This window comes from Pelodiscus sinensis, chromosome 12, assembly GCF_052426305.1.
Source record: "Pelodiscus sinensis isolate ZL-2025 chromosome 12, ASM5242630v1, whole genome shotgun sequence".
Lineage (NCBI taxonomy): Eukaryota > Metazoa > Chordata > Testudines > Trionychidae > Pelodiscus > Pelodiscus sinensis.
The window spans coordinates 29,632,341-29,648,511 of NC_143063.1; the positions used below are offsets into that span (position 1 = coordinate 29,632,341).

At 43.8% G+C, this 16,171-nt stretch overlaps 1 long non-coding RNA gene across 1 annotated transcript in view; it reads right to left on the bottom strand.

The window, feature by feature from the left end:
- LOC112544469 (uncharacterized) overlaps positions 1–16,171 on the bottom strand; it is an 85,392-nt gene that overhangs the window by 17,568 nt on the left and 51,653 nt on the right. Inside the window, exons 4-5 of the long non-coding RNA XR_012906686.2 lie at positions 3,797–3,832; positions 1,048–1,151 (exon numbers count right to left, since the gene is read on the bottom strand). This is a non-coding gene — a long non-coding RNA (uncharacterized LOC112544469). The remainder of the gene's footprint in view (positions 1–1,047; positions 1,152–3,796; positions 3,833–16,171) is intronic.

The window sequence follows — 16,171 nt, forward strand, 5'->3', positions numbered from 1 at the left end:
TGGATTAATTATGCTGATGGGAGAAGCTCTCCTTTCACCATAGTAGTATCTTCCTGAAGTGTTACAGCAGTGGAGCTGCAGCATTTTAAGTGTAGGCAAACCCACAGACATGCTTTCTTATAAGTCACTTGCTTTGAAGCCACTTCCTTAAGTAGCTTTGTTGGAAGTTTTCAGGCCATCAAGCAAATTATGTAAGGACTTTACTGAGAATTTGATCATGAACTGAAGTTAAAAGCCACTGCTTGAAAAAAAATGCATACTGAAAAGCAGGTTTCTAAATAAATTAGTTTAATAACATACAGAGGAGTGGTTGTTTCTTAAAAATGTGATTTTTTTTTCTTTTTGTGTCTGTTCCTTTTGGGGCAAAATATGACAGTCTCTTTAAAATAAATCAATGCTTAATTAGTCATGCCACAACGTGATTTCAGCATTATCTGTTGCTGGAAAACAAAATTCTGGGACTTTGTAATTGTGTCTGGAGAGTTTAATATTTTTTTAAAAAATCCTACTTTTACTATTACTTAAAGATTACATAGAGCAAATACTCCAACATGTAAAGTATGTATTTATAGTGCGTTGTTGGTATATAACAAGACAGACTATTTTGATATTTTTAGAAATGGTAAGAGATTCCAAGTGAAAAGAAAAGAAATTATAACATGATGGGAAGGAGACATTAAGAAAGCACGTATATCTTGGGGTTTCCTGAACTGTAGTACAGGCAGTCCCCGGGTTACGTACAAGATAGGGACTGTAGGTTTGTTCTTAAGTTGAATTTGTATGTAAGTCGGAACTGGTACATATTGTAGGGGAAACTCTAGCCAAACATTTCTCCAGAGGTCAGTTTTATTCTCCCACACCTCACTTCCCTCAGTCCTTTATTCTCAAGCTGAGGTGTCTGCTGAGAAAAGCCGCTCCGCATCTCCCTGGTCTGCTGGGGGGAAGCAGCTAGTGCAGGGTTGCTTCACCCCGTTTGTAAGTAGGAATCCGATGTAAGTCGGATCCATGTAACCCGGGGACTGCCTGTAACTCAAAGTAACTACTCACATAATAGATCAATCTCAGCTGAGGAATGGAAATCTATGCTTGTTCGTCGTGAAGATCTAGCAGTTTAGTGAAGGATACCAGCATTCACAATAGCCATACAAATGCTAGGAAAAAAAGACACATGCGTAGGTGAAAAAAATTGCCATGCCACAGGCAAAGGCACTTGAAACATTGAACAGGATGATTCTGAGTTGGTTTTGGCAGAACATGGGGGAAGGGGGAATTAAAGAAGCAAACCGTATAAAGTATCTTGTCAATTACAATGCCGTATTTCTCCTTAACCCTTTGTTTATGCCTTACCAAGTATAAAAAGGAACGGAATACAAGAATTTTCATAGGATGTGTCAGAATTAGGCCCTACTTAGTAATGAACAAATAAACCCCTATCCAAATATCAATTTATCTTTACCCTGAGGAGATTTAACTTATACTTGTATACTTTTTTATTATTTCCATTACTGTAGCATCTAGAGCAGGGGGTCCCAACCTTTTTCTTTCTGAACCTCTCTCCCATGCAAGAAAAACTCCACAGCCCACCTAAGCCACAACAACTAGGATTTTTTTTTCATGCAAAAGCCTGGGCCAGCATTAGGGAGTAACAAGCAGGACAATTGCCTGGGGGCCCAGCGAAGCTAAGTTTCTCAGGCTTCGGCTTCATTTGTGGGTGAGAAAGCTTGGAGCCCTGAGCTTGTCCCATGCAGGAGAGGCTTCAGCCTTCTGCCCTGGGTCCTAGGAAGTCTAATGCTGACTTTGCTTGGAGGACCTCCTGAAACCTGCTCATGGACCCTCTGGGGGTTCCAGATCCTAGTTGAGAACCACTGGTCTAGAGGCCCCAACCAAAACTGAGGTGGTATCATGCTAGGTGCTGTACATTCACATAGCAAGAGAGTTCTGGCTCTAACCTGCTGACAATTGAAAAAGGGTGGGAGAAAGAAAGTATTGTTATCCTCAATTTACAAATAAGGAACCAAGACACAGAAATCTAACCCCTAGATTACTCAGGAAATATATGGCAGAGCAGGGAATTTCATCTAGATCTCCCATTTTAATAACCAGAAAACTATTTGTCTCTTTTCCTCGTGTGTAACGCCACCATTTAATGTTGTGACAAAACAAACACAAGGAAAGAAAAAGAGTGACATTTTATTTGTCAGCAGCAATTGTGCTGAGGAGACTCTTGGAGTCACTGTGTATATTTCTCTGAAAATATACACTCAGTGTGCAGTAGCAGTCAAAAAATCAAATAGAATGTTAGGAATCATTAAAAAAGGGATAGAGAATAAGACAGAAAATATCTTAATGCCACTATATAAAACCATGGTATACCCACATCTTGAATACTGCGTACAGATGTGGTCGCTTCATCTCAAAAAAGATATATTGGCATTGGAAAAGGTTCAGAAAAGGGAAACAAAAATGATTAGGTGTTTGGAATGGGTCCCATATTAAGAGCGATTAAAAAGTCTTGGACTTTACAGCTTAAAAAAGAGGAGACTAAGGGGGGATATGATAGAGGCCTAAAAAATAATGACTGGCATGGAAAAAGTAAATAAGGAAAAGTTATTTACTTATTTCCACAATTTAAGAACTAAGGGTCACCAGATGACATTAAACAGCAGCAGATTTAAAACAAACTAAAGGAAGTTTTTCTTCACTCAGCGCACAGTCAACCTCTGGAACTCCTCGTCAGAGGAGGTGGTGAAGACTAGGACTTTAACAGGGTTCAAAAAAGAGCTAGATAGATTCATGGAGGTTAGGTTCATCAATAGCTATTAGCCAGGATAGGTAGAAATGGTATCCCTAGCCTCTGTTTCTCTGGATGTGGGTGACGGGAGGGATCACGTGAGGATTACCTGTTGTGTTCTCTCCTTCTGGAGCATCTGGCATTGGCCACTGTCGGCAGACAGGATACTGGGCTGGATGGACCATTGGTCTGACCCAGTATGGCCGTTCTTATGTTCTTATGTTGACTGAAATAAGTGAATAGTGTGCCAGTCAATGTGAGATGTTGGAGGATAAGTGCAGGGGCCTGACAGTGAGGGCATGTCTACATTACATGGAAGATTGATGCTGCTGTGGTCGATCATCTGGGGTTCAATTTAGCAGGTGTAGTATAAAACCACTAAATTAAATTCAAAGGGCACCCCTTTGGTGCCAGTACTCCTACTCCTTGCAATGAGTAAGGAAGCCAATGGGAGCGTTAGCGCCTGTCGACCTGCTGAGTGTGGATGGAGATTTAAGATACATCAGCTCCAGCTACGTAATTTATGTACCTGGAGTTGTGTCTCATTGATCTTCCCATAGTGTAGACCCAGGCCTGAGAAAGTAGCTGTGTCTGCAGTGTACCATTTCCCATGAAGTGTCCAGCAGAAACAGCATTTTTCTGAGACCCATAGAGTTAGGCTTCCTAAGTTTACAGCTGGACAATTTTCCTTAATTCAATTGGCTCCACTAGTGTCAATAAAAGAAAGGAAAGAGATGTAATCATATGTAATTTAAATAACTCTTGCAGTGAACGTGAAGGTCTGCTCACATGGTTCTCTTTTGCAGGATTGAGGCCCCAGTTTCTAATGACATGCACAGCTGTCAAAAGTGTTCCTAATTATTGACTCCAAGATTTCAAAGTGATTATTTTTCATACAACAACATAAGATATAGCTACTTCCATTCTTCTCTATGGGCCAGGCTCTCCAGCTGGGCTACATTTCCTATGATCCTCAATAAGTAAGGGTTCCCACAAAGCACTTACCTTCTCTCTTTAGGGCAGACGATGGTGCGTCTTGGCCTGTAGACAAAAATAGGACAATGAGGTAACCAAGCTACCTCTACCCTGAACCAATATAGAAATGTTTCTTAATCAAAATATTTCAGTTTGTGGCTGTTTGGTTTTTGCAAATAAACAACAAAAAATAAAAACAAATATTTCATAGAAAATTTATATACATTGTTTTGCTGATTTTTTTTAAAGCAAAAATCATGATTTTGCTTTCCAGATCTAATAGTTTTCTTTGTCCTCTGGAGATCAGGCAAATTGCGTGAAGACAAGACACCTACACCCACATCTTCCATTTTAATATCAAGATCTTAGATGACAACCAGCTTAAATTACTTATTATGACAACGCTGATGCAGGAATTCTGAAGGAAGGTTTTATTCTTTGTTTACTCATTTGCATATCTGTTCCTAGGAGGTTCTATCAGCTCATCATTGTTTCAGAGACATGTTAGTATTGGGGTTGTGGGAACAAAGTAAAACAGCCGTAAGTATGTGGTTTAAAGGCAAGAATTCCTTTTGTGTGTACTTGCTCTATAAGCCAGATCTGTAAAAAGCTTTTTCACATTGTAGTTAAGAATCTTTTGTTTTTGAAAATGTGACTAATTATTTTTTATGAAGAAAACAATTTAATTGGCTTATTTAAAACCCAATAGTTTTAACTATAATGAAAGTTCAGTTGTTTGCTATGTAAAATGTGTTTGTCAATTTTTTTTCTGCTTACTATCTCTTCCAGTTAGACTTTATTATATTATTACTATGTTTTTTTCTGGCAAAAGCTGAGACACGTAAATTAGATTTTAAATGGTTTTAAAATTAGACTTTCAAATTATAATTTGAAAAATATGCTACGTTAATTTAGGCTAAAAAGTCAGATCTATTTGGACAAATTGAAAAAATATTTGTTATTGAGATATAAAATGGTATAACTCAGAGAAAATGGGGAGCAAAGCAAAACAAAAAAATCCCCTCCTGTAAGGTAAAAATATCACAGCAGTATGAGCAATGTGTAGAATGATAGCTAATGTTCACTAAGTATGGAAACAGGGTTGGCTCTTGCATTACGTATGCACCCAATACTGCCATTGAGTTCACAAAGGAATTAAAGGAACGGATGCCGAAGCAGTGGAAAATAAGGCCCTCTATGCAAAGATTTATTAATTAAAATGTCAGTTTAAAACACAGATAGGTTCTATAATGTACAGAGTCAGGGTCTGTGCAAAAATTCAGGCATTCAGGACTGTTTACAACAATGGGCTAATAAGAAAAACAGCATTATCATTGTGGCTTTTATTGTGGTCAGCATCTGCATGGGGAAAGGAAGTGTATTGAAAGTAGTCACATCTCAAAAGTACATGTCAACAGGCCAAATCCTGGCCTGTTGTAAATCCATAGTTAGCTCTATTGGCTTCAGTAGAATTGTTGCAGATTCATTTTGTTGTACAGGTTGCACCTCCGAAGTCCAGGATTTTCTGGTCTGGCAACATCCATGGTCTGACAAGATGTTGCTGGCCAGAGAGCCCCAGCAGCTGGGAATGGGGCCTGCGGGGAGTCCAGTGGTAGAGGGGCTGATGAGTTGGCTGCAGCAGGGTCAGTGCTAGGGGCAGACGGTGGACTGGAAGCTCCTGGTAGAGCCAGCAACAGGAGGCCAGCTGTGTCTGGGAAGCCCCAGGCCAGACTGGCAACAGGAAAGGCTGGTAGTACACTGGGAATCCCAGGTTGGACTGGCTGTAGAAGCCCCAGTCAGGCTAGCGGCTGGGGGTAGGGGAGAAAAGACAGGACTGGGAAGCCATAGCCTGGAGCCCCAGCCAGGTGGGAAGGTGCAACCCCAGTGGCAGGGGGGCCTGCAGCTGTGAGCCCTGCTGGACAGGGGCAGAGTCTGCAATGGGGCTGCCTGCAGCTTTGACCTCCCTTGAGTGGGCAAAGTCCCTGGTTCAGGATCACTTAGGTCCCCAGGGTGCTGGACCAGGGAGATCCAGCCTATAGTTTGAGCTCAGACTTTGGCCCAGTGCCTTTAAAATCATTCCAAGGAGGTGTCAATGGAAGTTGTGTTGCATTTGTGCTTGCAGATTTTCTTTGACAACATGAATGTTCTGAAAAATGCAGAATTGAGAATAAAGCTTAGGCTATAACATTCTAAATCCTACTTGAGCCAGTTTTAAGCCTCAGTTGTGAGTTTTAGCTGATGTTAGCCCAGCTACCAAACACTGCACAGGCTTCTTGGTTGTATTCCATTTTGAATGTATGAATAATTTGCCTTAACTTGGAATGACATTATCAGAAGAGTGTTTATGTTTGTGTTAGAAGACCAGCATGTCAACAGGTACACTGAATTATCCCACACAGTACATATCTCACAGAGACCCAGGATAATAGAATCACTGTGCTGAACTCTCCAAGTTGGGCTCCGACTGTCAGCAATTAGGCTTTATCTGCATTACATTATCATTTTTGTGAAAGAACACATCCCTGCGTTGCTCCAATGAAAGCACAGGTGTGGATGATACTATGCTCTCCCACCCACATAGCTACCGATACATGCTGGGAATGGTTTAATTATACTGGAAGGAAGAGCTCTCTCTTTCCAGCATAGAGTGGCTACTCAGGAGACCCTGCTGCAGTACAGCTGTAAAGTCCATAGTTCAGACATAACCTTAGGTACTAATACATAACAGACCTGTGGTTATGCATTCAGCATCTGATTCTGCCATCCTCACTCACAGCAGTAGCACTTAATGAAACTGTTCACTGAGTGCAGAGCTACTCACTGCGAGTACTGGTGGCTGAATTGGTGACAGAGGGTGAAAGGTGCAATAGGTGAACTGAGACAGATGTTATGCATATGGTAGAAGTGCCTTGGATTCATGGATCAGGATTCCATTGTGCTAGGTGTTGTGCAAATGCAGGGGGAAAAAAAAGTATGTCCCAACTTACATTTTAGGTATCTCTTTCTGTCAACCTAATGAGATGGCCAAGGCATATTGGTTATTTCACTCCAGTGTTTGAACTGGCCTTTCTTTCAGCCAGTGTTAGACTACGGGACCTCCACAGTAGAGATGTGTTGAGCTAAAATTTATCCTTTTTTTCACACGCCACAAGGCAGCCTCGTGATCCTAAGGTAACGGTGAACGTGAACCACGGAGGGCGGGGGGAGGGGAGCAGGAAGTGATGTAGGGGCAAACGGGAGGGACCCAAAGGGATGGTGCAGAGTGATGTCAGGGGAAACAGGGGTATGGGCTGTTCAAAAGAAGCGGGAGCAGCTGCACGGAGGGGAGGAGGGTGGAAGAAGGTAGCAAGGCGGTCATTGGGAAGAAGGGAAGGAAAAAGGAGAGCCTCAACTTGGTGGGAGCACTGCCACCAGAGTCTCTTGGAGGGCAGAGTGATGCTGAGAGAGTGGGGAGAGGAAGCAGCCCAGGGCAGGGCAACTGACTGAAGCCCGCAGGCTGGCGTGTTTCGGCAAGGAGCCTCATCAGTGGGACAGGACTGGAAACAGTCTCTGTCCTTAGGGCCCTGGGCTGGGGCCTGTGAGTGAGGGTGGGCCCGGGCCCCCCTCTTCCTACCACCAGAAGTGGGAGTATACTGGCGACTGGGAATCACGAGCTAACATTCTCGAACTGTGGTAAGCGCCAATAGACTGAGTTAACTTGGGGCGACACAGATGCAAGAACTTCAAAAATAAGACTAAAAAGGGAGAAGTGACGAGGCCGAGGGACTGATGAACATTCTTATTGATACAAGCAATAAACGTGCCCGTAAGGGCCCGGTCACAGACACCTAGAAGTGGTGTCAAGCCTGCATAACTCCACAAATGGAGCATGAAAACAGTCAGCTGTGGAGGGAGGTGGTTCTTCCTAATCTTCTCCCCAGGCCCAGGGCAGATCTATCCTGTCGTGTAAGTCCTTCTCTGACTTGTGTTCCTCAGTGTTATGAAAAAATACACTTCCCCGTGCAACGCAAATTATAGCGGGCTAAGTGCTGTCCATACCAGCACTACTTTGGCAGGAAATGCTCTGCTGCCAACATCACTTCCACCTCTCACTATGCTCTCCTGTCAGCACAGACAGTCTTCACCAGAAACACTACAGCTGCGCCGATGTAGTGCTTCTCATGTAGAACTGCCCACAGTGTGCATTACTTATTCAGCTCTTCATGCCTTACTCTTCTAAAATGAGAGAAAGAAACTAGGATTATGTATGACAAGGCTCCTGTATGGCAAATGTATTTGTGACATGGCTGTCTGCAATGTTAACTTAAGTTCTTGTTGGACTAAGCCATATTGTAAAGAAAACATTTCTTAGTGTGATTAGTTTTTTTTATAAATGCTAATCTAATTGCAAAACTATGATAATGCACTTCACTGAATATTGCAAAGTTTCCGGGATCATCTGCAGCTGCAAACTTTCACTTCATGCCAATGTACCACGTGCTGGTGGTTGAATTTTTAAGTAAATTTTCTAAAAATACAGAGGTCTTTTGAAATAAAAGCTCGATGAGCAGAAAATAGAGAAAATTAGGAATTCCTCCATCAGTCTTCACATTCACTACCCTTCTCTCCTGGGCTCTCATGAGTAAAGGGCCAGGTCTGGATAGCAGTCTTATTTGGATAGCAGTTCATTTTTTTTCAGAGGGATTAACTCATGGAGTAAGGTGCATTTTGGCTTTAGGAAAGGTATCAGAATCTGGCCGTGCATAGGGAACCCCTCAATTCCAGTCTCTGTCCAAAGGATAGAGAGTAAATCAAACAGACATGAAAAATTATACGGTAATGACAGGATGAATATAAAAGAGGTATATCAATTGCATTGATGGTAAGCCATTTAGAGATACAGTCTCAAGAAAGTGCTTTTATATCATTGTAATTTCTCATTTAAGACTGAAGAATAATTGTTTTGCCCTCAGTGATTCCAACCTGTGAGTTCCTAGCTGTACTAATTCTCTCCAGCTACATTTCTGAGGAATTCCTAAGAAAAGTTGCATAATAGATATTACAAGTGCATTGCTCACTTATTGAACACAAGGCAACAGTACCCACTCCCTGTTACCCCAGAACTATGAACCTTTGTTGTTTCTATCAGTAAAATTACAGCTTAATTATAATTAAACTCCTCAAACACCCTCCCACACAACCGCAAAAAGTCCTTGCCAGATCTTACCTAATCCTGCAAACCTTAGTAACACTGAGTTCAGAGGGACTACTCACATGGAGAAGGGTTTCAGGATCAAGCTGGCAATGTGATGCCAGAAAACTGGCCAGAGAGGCACAATAAATAAACTTAAAAAAAAATATCAAGCCCAAATCCTCAATCCCTACTTAGTTTTCATTGGGGCAAAAATGTACATTGATTGAACGTGCAAAATGAACCCCAAATCTTATGATAGTACTAGTTTTATGGACATACAATCAACAGTGGGCACAAATGATACTTGGCTACCTACCACGTTTGCCTAGCAAATCTAAAAATGGGTGAAAGTAACTTAAATTTCTTACAGATACTATTGTATTGCAACCTCCCCCCCCCCCCCCCCCCGGAGTCCCTCAGGGCAGGGGGTTGTGATACAACAATACCTATAAGAAATTTAAGTTGTGGAACAGAGAGTTGGGGGAGGCTCAGGGCAGGGGATGGGGATACAGGAATGTGAGCAGAGGCTTGGGGATGTGGAAGGGCTCAGGGCTAGGGGACTAGGTGCGTGTGTTGGGGCATAGGAGTCAGTGGTGAGGGGCTGTTGCAGGGTGGATGAACCACCATGCCGCCTCCTGTTGGTCATTCTGGGAATTAGCTCTTTGGTGCTGGAGCACCCCCATCTGGCTTGTCTCACACTTCTATTACCTGTTCTTTTCCACCTCTGTGTTAGGACCCATGTCCCTCCCAGATTGCAGCATCATCCCTCTGATCATGCCCTGCCACCGTGCCCCCTCACTCTGGTGTCCTCCCCGTCTGGGAACTTCTAACCCCCTATGCCCTCCTTGCCTCAGTGACCCAACATCAGTCTTCGTCTAGCCCAGGGTTTCCCAACCTATGAGTCGGGACCCAAATATGGGTCGCCATTACATTTCAAAAGGGTCACCAGATGTCTCCCCAGGTGGCTCTTAAGGAGCCATTCACACATTTTTTGAATTGTCCTGGGTCACCAAGTCTTCCTGAACTGTCAAAATGGGTCCCCATCTGGAAAAGGTTGGGAACCGCTGGTCTAGCCCTTACCTCAGGGGAAAACTGCAGTCTGAAATGGCCACTCATCATTGACAAGGGGGTATGAACCTGCTAACTATAGCCCTAATATTCTCAGGCCTTGTCTCTGGAAGCCAGGTCCCTCCTGCTACCCAACCAGAGCAAGAGTATGTCTGTCTCCACCCCTCCAGAAGCCTTTATTTATACCATCCTCAGCTGAGCCCCAGTTACCTCATGCTGGCCACAGCTGCTGGCTCCACAACTCCACTGCTCCAGCCCTCTCCCAGGGCCTGGGTTTTAACCCTTACAGGGCCAGTGTGGGGCAGACGTCCTGTCACGGGGTGAAGAAGGGTTCAGGTGTGGGGAGGTGCAGGGGTCAGGTTTGGGAGATGTGTGGGGCTCAGGCCAGATGGCTGATGTGTGTGTAGGGAAGAGTAGGGTCCCTAAATGGTGCCCTGTAGGTGAACCCCAGGAACTTGGTTGGGTGTGTGCACTGCTTTTTTTGTGTTTAAAAAAAGAAAGTGTGCCGGTGGCCAGATGTTTTCAAAAATTTGTCGAGCAAAAAAAAAAAAACACCTGGGAGACCTGGAAGGTCGAGACCAAAATGTCGCAAAATGTCGCTCCAAGGGCTGGCGGGGGACTGTGCCAAGGGAAAGCAGCGAGTGCTTCCAAAAAACGGTGACGGTACCCCATACCATCACAAAAAAAGCACTGGGTATGGGCCCCATCTACTCCTGCAACTGAGCACCTCAGCCAGCAAACTCCTTGCCAGTGCGATGCACCAGAGCACACCAGCTTACTTTCATCTCTGTAAAACTGAGGTTTCAGCTTTTTGCTGATGCAAACTCAAAGGCTGTTTTGGAAATGTTTCTTGGTGCTGTAATACAGGGTTTTCATATGTTTGTGTTTAAAAGTATTATGTAGGATGTTAAGGATTATATTCTAGGGTTCACTGCAACAAATCATTGACTTACTAGGACTGTATGCATGAATAACGGTTTGAAAGATCAGACCCTTAATTGTATGTATTTGCTAATTGATCATTTTATCCAAAAGTTTAGCTGCTCATCTGAATCCTATAAGCTAGAAACTGGACCAGGGATCTCATGGCAATGGGTTTCCTAATGAGGTATCCAATTACTGCTTTATCCCAACTGAGCATAGAATATCACAAACATAGCCTCCATTCCAAGGGTTAGACCTCCCTTGTCCAGCACCCTCAGGACCTAACTGGTCCCGAACGAGGATATTTGCCAGACCAGAGAAGGTCCCTCTCCTCATGGCCCATGCTGCCTTGCTGCCACCAGTCTAGGGCAAGCTGGCCCCATTGCTGTCCCAGTCCTGGGGCTTTCTAGCTGCTGCTAATCCTGCTGCTACCAGGACTGGAGTGGCACAGCCGGAGCTCCGGAGCTGGGGCCAAAGTTCCAAAAAACGCTTGGCTCCATGGCCAGGGCCAGAGCTCTCCAGCTGCTTGGCTCTGTGTCCAGGGCTCTGCAGCCTCAGCAGGGGCTGGGGCTGGAGCTCCATAGCAGCCGCTGGGTCACAGCTCCCTGGCCGTGACTGGAGCTCCCTGGCCACTGGGACAAGAACTCCCTGCCATGTCGTGTCCCCCCACACTGGGCTCCCGGCTGAGTCATTGGTCCCCCCCCTACCTTACTCCTGCCCTGCCACCAGATCTCCCTGTTCCTGGGCTCTGTGGTCCAGGAATATCCATGGTCTTTCCAGACCATGGATGTTGCCAGACCACAGAGTCCCCAGTTAAGGGAGGAACAACCTGTACTTTAATTTCCTATGTGTTTCCTAAACTATTTTGTCTCTTTAGCTTCTTATGCCATATGAAACCTGAAGAGAACTTTTTTTTTTTTTTAAAAAGGTAGATGATCTTAATGAAGCACTAGTTTGAGTTTCTGCAGAACTTTCAGATTGACCTTGTTTTCTGTGCTGGTTTGCCAATCCCTAGTATTTACATCACTGTCTCCTTCCAGATAGGCCTTCAGTTTGGGAAGGAAATTAAAATCACACAACTGTGATGCCGGATAAGTTTGCATATTCTTTTAGTCAGGCCTGTGGTGAAAGCCAATAGCTGATGTTTCAAAGTGACACATTAAAAGTCAGCATTTGCAGGACACGACACCACAATCACATTGATTTTCTATTTTAAGCCTAGGAAAAAAGATGGCATCACAGAATCTAATTGGTAACTGACGGCAAACTCTGAGTTTTTAAGGTTACCCAGTGTCAGAAGCTTTTGGTGCTCTGTTTGATTTAGTGATATCGCTGAGGATCATTTATTCATTGCATGGAGTTGCAATTGGATTTTTGTTACCGGTGAAGCAAATCTAAATATCTCCCACTGCTATGGAGAACCCTTCTCACAACTGCAGGTCTATAGCAGAAATAGATTATATTTTCAGTGTCAACATGTAAACTGAAGCATGAATCTGCCTTCTGGCTGGGTGTAGAGGAAGGGAAGCCTATAGCACATTTCCATCCCCAGCTGTGGCAATGTGAACATGCTGCAGGTTCCAAGGATTGTGGGAATATATTTGGACAGCTGTGGAATACAAGCAAGAGGAAGAAAAATTGCTATCTTGAGGCAAACATGTCCTGATTTCTAAAGGAACTATATTTATGTTAGTCATAACCACATTATCCAATTTAATTGGGCTCAAAAAATGAATGAGCTTCAAAGAATGTAAAAAGAAAAGTTTCAAAATTCCTATAATAAATAAAGATCTGGTTTGGAGGCCTTGAGAAAACTTCAGAAGTGGAAAAGGGTAGCAAACCCCAATGTTTTCCAATAGACAATACCAGAAAAACCACAGAGAATGCTTTTTTTTCTAGATGGTATAAATCTCATCTGTCATAGCTTCTCCTGTCTTATTTTATTTCATGTTTCCTAATTCTGTGCTGGTATATTGTATGGATGGATCATATTCTTGCTTCTCTTACACCCTGTGTAAGCACAGCTGAGGCCAGGGTTTGGACAAATTGTTATGAACACGTGCCCTGTTTTTTTCCATTTCCCTGCTTTTCTGAACATTCTCTTCTTTTCTCCAAGCCTGATTCTGAGATGCACTGAGCACAGACCATTCCCACTGAAGTCAGTACTCTCTTAGGACCTTGTTTAGAAATGTATTTAGCTCTTTCCTGACTACATTCTTCAGTCACTTTTATATGAAACATATTCTCTGAATTGTTGCCTCTGTGAGGTCTGTATTCATTTCCAGACTGTAGCTCTTCTCTGTACTGTTTTTACATTAGTTGGAAGTTTCTTCTCTCTCTTCCCTTTCTATCTACTCCCATCTGTCCAGTTTAAGGAATGCCTGGCAGATCATTTCAAACAACAGACTTTTTTGTGGCTGTTATTATTGTTAAGTGCTTTTGTCTTCATTTTAATAAAAAGGTACAGAATATGGGGTTTCAGCTACCATCAAGTGAACATTGACTGTTACAGTTAACCTTTGCTCTTGAGTTGTATTTAAAAGACCTGAACTAAAGGTCATAGATAAAATATCCCCTAGGGTTTTTTTTTAAACTGAGTTGCATCAGTGAATCATTAACCTGGTAGATTATTTACTATTAGACTTACTAGTAGAAATACATAATGTAGTTTTACTGCTTTGTTCAGGTTTGACTTGTGTATAGTCTTGCTTCCATGGGTTCTGCACCAAGGAAGGGCCTGTTGTAACTATGTAAACTGGGAGCTAAAATTTGCCTACAGAGTAGTCATAAATCACAATGATTCACGCACTCATGTCCCCAGATCTTTTCCATTTAATCTGGAACACTGTGAGTCTTGTTTTGCATGAGGAAAACTTTATCATACCTATGTTAGAGCCCAAGAAAGGTTAGCTTCAAGTTAAACAAGATAGCCAGGTTCTTAGTTATCCTCAGATTCTGCTGGGAGCCAAAGCAAATTAATTACAGCTCCTTGCTCCTGGTTCAGGTTGCACACTGGCCCCAGATGGGAGTAATATAAGAGTACAGATTACAGGTCATAGGGGTGTGTGTGTGTGTTCAAATTGACACCCTCTCCCTACAGCTACCAAGGGCCTGCCAGAGCACAGTGTGTTCTGTCCCACGGCTGGCCTTACCATGAGACGAACTGAGGCAGCCGCCTTAGGTGCCAGACTGTGGGGGAAGGGGGTTCCATTAGGACCCAGAGTGTAGAAAATTGTGTCTGCTGCTGGTGCATGTGTATTCTCTCTGTAGTACCACGAGAGGAGTAGAACAGGAAGAAGGCAGAATTGAGACCTTTCAAAGTTTTGGCCCAAGCAAGGGAGAATGGGGGCATCATTTGAGGTGCCAAAATGTTGTGGGCCAACCCTGTTCTGTCCCCACTCTTCTGTGCCTGGGAGATAGCTCTGTACCCGGGCTGCATGAACTGATTCCAACAGCTCTGTAGCAAAGTAATGTCTCCAAGATGAAAACAAATCAGTCCATTTGGGGACTGCAGCATAGGGAAGGAAGGGAGGCAGTGGGCTTATTTAATGTTCCTCTTAGTCTTGGGCAGCTCAACAGGAAGAGAGAAAGAAATAAATAAAAGCCATGCTTTGTGAGTGAGGAGCACATGCCCCGTCTGTTCTCTGACTATCCTAGGCCGCCTCACAGACAGCATGATCCCCTGTTCCCTTCCCTCCCTTTTGTGAAGCAGGATTTACAGTAATGTTAAAAAACAAGATTTCCCCATTTCTCTGGTAATACACGCCTCTCTTAAATTTATCTCCTTCCCCAGCAGACCGGTGCACCCCAAAGCTAAGGGAGTGGAGTGTGAGTAAATCAAAGGATTTGTCTGAGTCAGCTTCCTTTTTTTTTCCCTTTCTGATACCCTCTGCCGCACCCCTGCATTCCCCTCCGCCCTTGTCACAGGGCCAGCAACTGTAGGTCAATCATTTGGTGTTTTTAGTGCTTGGGGATCCATGTGCTAGCATGTCCTTTGAGAAGATATTTTGGGGATTTGGTCCCTTGGGTGCAGAAGAAGATAAAGAGCCAGACTCCTCCTCTCACTTATATTGGGGTATACTAGCAGGAATGGCACTCACTTAGCAGTACCAGTAAGCATTATATTGTCAGTTGGCTGCTCAAAGTGCTGCCTACGCGCCTGGAGAAGGGCAGCACAAGGCAATGACGAATGCCTTCACATTGCTTACATGAACTTCTGCCGATTGCTTAATAACATAGGGTTTAACGTTGCTTTCATTGTGGATTATGCAGTTTGATGAGCTTAATCGGTGTTGACAAGCAGGTCACATCTTTGCTTTGCTAATGGAAATGTTTGGCTATATTATGATGTTTAAGTCTACAGGACAAAATCTGACTCTGCTACTTCATAGCCCTGAGGCCTTGCCATGCTTTCTTTCCATGGCACAAGAAGGTCTCCTGAGAAGTGGCTGTGGAACCACTTTTTCTGTCCAACCCCAAATACTTGAAGAAGCAGAGTCTGCTTGGTGAGAAGTGCTATCATGGGGACAGTAATGCCAGGTGTCCACAACACCAGCATCAAAGCAGGCTGGCAGCCCCCAAACCAGTCAGCTGGGGACCTACCACCCTGAAGAAAGAGACACTTTCTCAGGAGAGTAGTGGAGGGTGAGTGGGAGGGGGGGAAAATAGCAGCAGAGATCAGAATGGTCTCCTCCCATCAAGCCACTTTCCTATGAGCATGATTGCCAAGTGTCATGTATTTGGTGGCTACCACGGCTGCTTATGGCTCATCCTCAATCTCACGCTTCCAGATCAGCTGAGGGCAAATGCTGTAGTTTAAATCTGCAGCTGTAAAAAGCTTTTGGCAGCCAGGTGGACTTGCTGCTTCTCCTTAGGCCAGTGAGTGGCAACCTAGGCTAGTGAGGGGGCCACATGAGTGGCCCTCCTTCATCTCAGTGGGCCGCTGGGTTGTTGTCACCAAGATGGTCTCCCAGGAGAGGGTAGTTTTGCTAACTGTGCTTGTGTACCTAAAATCTGTGGTTGTGCCAATTGAACCGTGGCAGCACTTTGGCTGCAGAGAGAGCACACAGCCCCTCACAATGTTGTGTCCAATCAGCATGCACCTCATGTCACATACTCTCATTTTAGTTGCATGCTACTTTAGTAATACTGGTAGGAAAAAATTTACATCGATGAAAAACCAGCAGAATCTGGCAACCCCGTGTGTGTGGACAACAGTAAACAAAATATAATGGCACAGA